Source organism: Pezoporus occidentalis, unplaced genomic scaffold, assembly GCF_034315485.1.
Source record: "Pezoporus occidentalis ecotype Australia unplaced genomic scaffold, CSIRO_AGI_Poc_V1 ctg25, whole genome shotgun sequence".
Taxonomy (NCBI): domain Eukaryota; kingdom Metazoa; phylum Chordata; class Aves; order Psittaciformes; family Psittacidae; genus Pezoporus; species Pezoporus occidentalis.
The window spans coordinates 2,287,182-2,293,181 of NW_026914394.1; the positions used below are offsets into that span (position 1 = coordinate 2,287,182).

General features: G+C 42.5%; 1 long non-coding RNA gene across 1 annotated transcript in view; it reads left to right on the forward strand.

The window, feature by feature from the left end:
- Positions 1-5,509, forward strand: part of LOC134165982 (uncharacterized) — a 62,813-nt gene extending 57,304 nt beyond the window's left edge. Inside the window, exon 3 of the long non-coding RNA XR_009965719.1 lies at positions 4,891-5,509. This is a non-coding gene — a long non-coding RNA (uncharacterized LOC134165982). The remainder of the gene's footprint in view (positions 1-4,890) is intronic.
- The last annotated feature ends 491 nt before the right edge of the window (positions 5,510-6,000 follow it).

A 6,000-nucleotide genomic window follows, 5' to 3' on the forward strand; every position in this document is an offset into this window, starting at 1 on the left:
TTGCAATGTCTTAGGGTTTTTTTCCCAGCTCAGATAGAAATTGTAATTGTAGTGCAAAAACTCTTGAGTGCCATGGGACTTCTGTTTGGCTGATGCTTTGCAGAAGAGGCAGATTAGAACAGTCTCTTCTAAGTTAAAGATTTAAAGTCTATGAAATGTTTGCAGCACCCATGTTAAGCCAGCTATTTCATGCTTACATACATCAAGGCACTGGGGAAACTCAGCCCTAACATTTCTTATTTACTTAGAGGAGCATCCTAATCACACCAAGAGAGATATACAGGCATAAAATCTTGAAGAAGGTACAATGCATAAAAAGAAGCTGTGATTATTATCCCTTTGAGTTTAACTAAATAAAAGCAGTGAATAATTTTATTTTTATCAGTAGATTTTTTACAAATAGATTTAAAACATTTCTCTCTAGATTTGTGGCTCCAACAGCTGCAGCTGAAACCAGCAATCAGCAAAACCCCTTGTTTTTATTGGAGCTGAAGTGGCTTGTTGAAAATGGATTGGATTACAGGGATCAATCAGCAGCAGGTCGAGGATGCAGAGGGAAGTCTGCCAATGCAGCGGGCTGCCAGGAGCAGTGAAAATCCTTGGGCTAGTGGCAAGTCCTAATGCACTGGAAAATCCATTGTTTTACAAAGGGCTTTGGAGATGGGAAGTAGATGGAGTTGCAAAAGAATGCAAAAATAACAGTAATTCTCTCCCAAGTCCCTTTTGTTCCTTTTGCATATGACTGAAAGGAAAACAAACTCTATGTAGATGCTGCCCGAACATATGTCTAGTGAGTGCCAGGAGATGATCAGAACTAGGACAGATGCTAAAGCAATGATCTTCCCTGAGTCATAACTGAGGAAACAGAGCATTTCTGAATTTCAATAGCAGTTGTATTAGCAGTTTGAAAGCTGCTCTATGGTTCTGCCCTGAGTAGTCCTGAATTCTCTCAGAATGGTTATGATTGCTGTTGCTTTCCATTAAATTAGAAATGAATAATCTTGTCATGGTTCTGGAGATGGTCAGTTCTCCTAGTATTAAGCCTTGGTCAGTGTAAGGATGTGCTGACACCCCACTGGGCTCCCAGTTACGCAGCAGCTTCACTACATGACTTTCTGGGCATATTACTAAATAGACTAAAACCACAGTAATTAATAATTTTTGCATTCAACTCATTTAGACTTAAGTCTTTAGATGGTTCTCTACTTGTCATGTATGAATTAGCCCCCTCATTCACTTGGAGCTGTGGCATAGCCATCTGAAGTCTGAAACCGCAGATGGCAGAGAAACCTGCCTGGCCTTGTTGACACAGGAATCAGAGTTTCTAGATGAAAGACAGGCATTTGCTGATCTACACTCACGAGTATTTGTGGATATCGGCCTCCAGCTGGATGTTGAATAGAACAGTAGTTCACAATTCCAAGAAATGCTTGCAGCGTGTGGCTCATTCTCTTGAACTCCAGTCACATGGCGAGGCAACACAGATGTTTTCCTTGCCATTATTAAAACCAGGTAGCTCAGTTAGAAGTGTGGCAGAGGAATGGATCTGTCTGATGACATCTATTCCTGTGTCAGTGGCAGGATATGGTTCCCACAAGGCCGTGTGTCAGATATTAAACTGATACTACACTTAGCCAAACGTCTGGTATGAAAGGGTCAGAAAATCCGCTTCAGGAGCAGAGTTTATAGCAATAATAAAAATTCTCCATACTTGGGAGCCTAATGAAAATCCACATAACAATCTAAGAAAAGCTGGGCAGTGGAAAAAGTGAGGCATTTGAATAGTCTCCCTCTTTCTGTGTTGGGCTCTGGTAGCCTTGGTGGGACTTCTAGGTGTTGAAGTGCTACAGTTCACCTCAGAGGAATGTTCTCCTCATCTGCTTGCAAGAGACCAGGTTTTACACTGTAAAATCATGCACAGAAGTGGAAGTTTCAGAGATTTGTTAATTGTGATTTGAAATAGCAAATCGTTTGTGAAAGAATTTGTGCAGTAAGTTTTTAGGGGACAAATGGATGTATTTCATTCAGAGGAATATTTCAGTGGTGACTCTTAAAACCTTGTGGGATGCAAGGTTTTTTAAAGTGCCAAAACAACATGGTATGAAATGTTTCTTTCTCAAACTTGAAGGCTTCTGAGCATACCCCTCTCCAAAATGAAGTGCCAGCAAAATTGAAGACATTTTTTCCTGCTTTTCCTTATTTTTTTCTCCCACTTTACTGCTTGTTCTTCTATATTTGGGACATAGATGTTAGAGGATTTGGGAAAGGAATGTCTGTTTCTAGTTGCTCAGTGGAATGCCTGAAACACTTTTAAACATTTTTGGACAGTACAATAATATAATGAAGTTCAGAGATCTTGGGATATAAGGTTTGAAGTGGAGAGGATTACTTTTGTTTCGTGTAATGTCAGTTTTCCAAGGCTGTGATAGCAGTGTCGCTCCCAAAGCATAAAATATACGTGAATAGGTAAGAGGGTTATGTTCTGTTGCTTGTTAAGCTGAGGATAACCAGAAAAATTCTTCTATTCCAAATTTTTGTGGTAATGCTGCCAGAAAGAAGGGCGTTATAACGGAGCTGCATTCCCTTTTTTGGAGGGCTGTCTCTCAGACCATATTTCAGTTGAACTGCTTTCTTATCCCAAATGCTCAGGGACATCTTCTGGAAGGAGGCAAACTTCCAAACAACGAAGCACCTCTCATACCCTCCTACAAAGTACAGTGCACAAACAGGGAACTTCTGCCTGCTGCCAGGACTGGCTGTTCATTTGTTTTTCACATTGATAATCCACTGTGGGCATCACTGGCTGTCAGAGAATACATCAGGACCTCCCAGGTCGAAGCAAACATCTCTGCTACTTGAGCTGGCAAAAGTGATAACTTGTTAAGGAGACAGGAATACAAAGCTTATTCTATTTTAGGCTCTGAGTGAGCCTTCTGTAAATATGCATGTAAACTGCTAAACCCTGTTTACACCTGCTGATGCAAAAGCATCATGAACCTGCATCCCGTTCAGAAAGCTGTAACCCGTGTATGTGGGTTTCCTCACTCAATATTCCCTTTGTGTTTCATTCCCGAGCAGCTGAACAGCAGAGTGATTTAGCCATCCTTCTGCAAGGGTCTGTGGACATGTAGAATACGTGTACATATTACTTTAATTTTGCAAACAAAGCCCACTTTGTGTTGAAAGATTTAATTCATGCAGCAAGGTTTCGAATGGAAACACTGCTTGCCTATGTGTGGTAGGACAAATAGCATTTTAAGTGACTCTTCAATAGCTCCCATGACATCCCCTTAAACAATCAGAGGCACAATAAACCAGTGATTTAGATGAAGAAGCTTCTTGGTGGAGAAATAGATCAATAGGATTTAATGGAAAAAGTCACTAATTTTTACTCCAGAGTAAACACTGATGATGTGAATGGAAACTCTATAGTTCCTAGGTTGGATTCTCAAGCATCTGACATGTTCACATGCAAGATATTATTCATCTTTGCTCTGACAAGGATCTTCCTTTCTGCATTTCCCCCATCTCTCCCAGGAGTCAGGTCTGACTAGCAGCCATCCACCTAACTTGCATTTCATATTTATCTTGCTCCAAAGCAGGACTCAGCTTTGTTTACAGTGGCCAATTGATAAAACATGTTTACCAGTGCCACTGCCAAAGAATAGAGACCATGGAGATTTCATGTTGGTGGAAACCTGCTGTGATAATGAGGGGTCTGCCTACTCTTTTCCACATTTTTCCCTAAGTGATGGGAGCCTCTGAGTTTTCAAAGAGAATGAAAATAAATGGAGACAATTATGTCAATGTCTTTGCACTACTCAGTCCTATTGCTGCATATCCTGCCAGCTCTCCAGAGCTCCTGATGCTTTCCCTTTCATCTGCACAAGCTCTGGGGATTTTCTGGGGCTGTTTGTTAGTTACATCATTTGGAGGTATGCACTTTACACCAGAAAGATGTAAATCCCTTGTGCTCTTCCATAGATAGCAATGTTCTTTGCAGCTACTTTGAACAGTAAACCAGCGACAGCACAAGCAAAGCCTCAGCTGGCTGCCTGTGTCTGTGCCAGACCTGGCTTGTGCATCTGTACAGTCATACTGGTGCACGTGGGGCTTTGCTGAGCCTCGGACTCCTCCATCCACTTCCTGTGCTCTGCCCAGTGCCAATAAAGCAGTCACTTGCTTTGGGATCACCTCCTTCTTGTTGCAAATCTACATGACAGATGGGAGGAGATCTTTGTGTCCCACAGGACAAGATGCTGCACCACTTCTTGCAGCAGTTGCTGGAGGGGAGAACAGCCTCTGCTATTTGCCCTTTGAGATTTAACAGATGTATCAGCCAACTATTTATGTTTTAGGAGTTCAGCCCAGCATGAATTTGGCTGCTGAGTTGCTGTAGAAGCCACAAACAAGCACATGGGAAATCTGCATGTTGCTCTGGATCAGGGTGATATTCCACATGTGTAAGGAACTCAGAGACCCTGCGTCCTTAGCAGGACTTTCTACATGACAGGCTGAAACATGAGAAAAGTAGGTTGTCTATGTCTGCCCTGCAAGGCTCAAAGAGAGCTCAAGAGGGGGGATAAAGATGCTCAGCTGTGATCTGTGTGCTCTCCCTTGTGCTGCTGAGTGCTCGTCTGGCTGCAGCATGGGCTCAAAGCAGCCACAGCTGTGTGAAAGCTGCTGAGTCTGGGCTCTTTCCTTCAAGACTGCTTTAAGGCACTTAAAGGTGTTCAGGTCTTTTCTGGAGAGCTTTGCAGCTCTGTCCCCTGAGTTTATGGTTAGTGAGAACTGGTCTGAGTCTGTTTGCAGATTCTGGGTGCACCTCCATGTGTGTCACATGGAGGATGTGAAAATGTTTTGATATTTTTATGTTTTTTATATTTCTAGATAAACCTGCTCTGTTCATCAAGGCTATGCTGGGCATTTTGGATATTAAGAGAAAGCTGAGATCCTCACAGGCTAGTGGAGTCCTTGGGAGTGCAGTCCTAGGCAATGCATACTGGAAATATTGGGAAGGCCAGTGCAGAAAGCTAGAGCTCGTAACAGGAGCTGGGAAATGTCACTGCAGCACAGAAGAGTTGTGAGAGAAACAGGTGACTTGAAGGTCAGTAATAAATAGTGTCCAGGCCTCTCCAGGTAGTAAGGCTGTGTATACAGCCAGGCATCAACTTGCAGCTAAGCAGAAAATTGCTTCCATTTTATGGCATGAAAATCAGACTGGGGCACAGAGAAGTTATGAAACTGGGTCTGGTTAAAGGCTCAGTCCTTTTACATTTTGTTCCCTTGAAGAATTAAAGGCATTCAGTTACTAAGGACAGCATTTGGATGGTCTCACAGGAGCAGAAGATCAGAACAGTTCAGTTTGCAGCCCTACCCTGAAGCGAGCATCTCCAGCAGGAATGACAAGACTTCTTTTACTGTTCCCTGCAAATGAACTTTGCTGGTTCCGTTTTGCTCGGCAGCTAAGGGACCTCTGAGCTTCCAGGATTTTACATTGTAAGATGTATGCTTTTTAACTGCTCACTCATAAAAAGCACAAACCTGGCTGGAAAGAAAAACACTGTGATCTATTATTTGTTTTGTTAATTGATTCAGATGGCCAGGAGAGAACTCATGTATGGGGAGAACCAATCTAAATCACTTTTATGGCAGGGATAGTCGGTAGGGAGTTTTGGTTTTGCTGTGCTCCAGTTGGATATTTGGGATCATGCTTCTTAAATGGACTTAATCTCGAGATTATAGTTCTCTGTGGAGCCGTTGGGGTCACTTTGTAATTATGCAGCTTTCCACACTTCAGGTGATGAGAAGGACATGCATGGGAGCAGCATTCTTGTACTTATTTCATTATAGGAGGGACCTTCCCAGAAATGGAGGAGGTGCCAGTCTGCAAGGACTGGAGTGAAGAAGAAAGACCAAAACACACATCCGTGTGTTTTTAGAAGTCCTCATAATTATGTCTGGGAATAATATATATGCTCTCTGAAGTTGTGTTCCTTG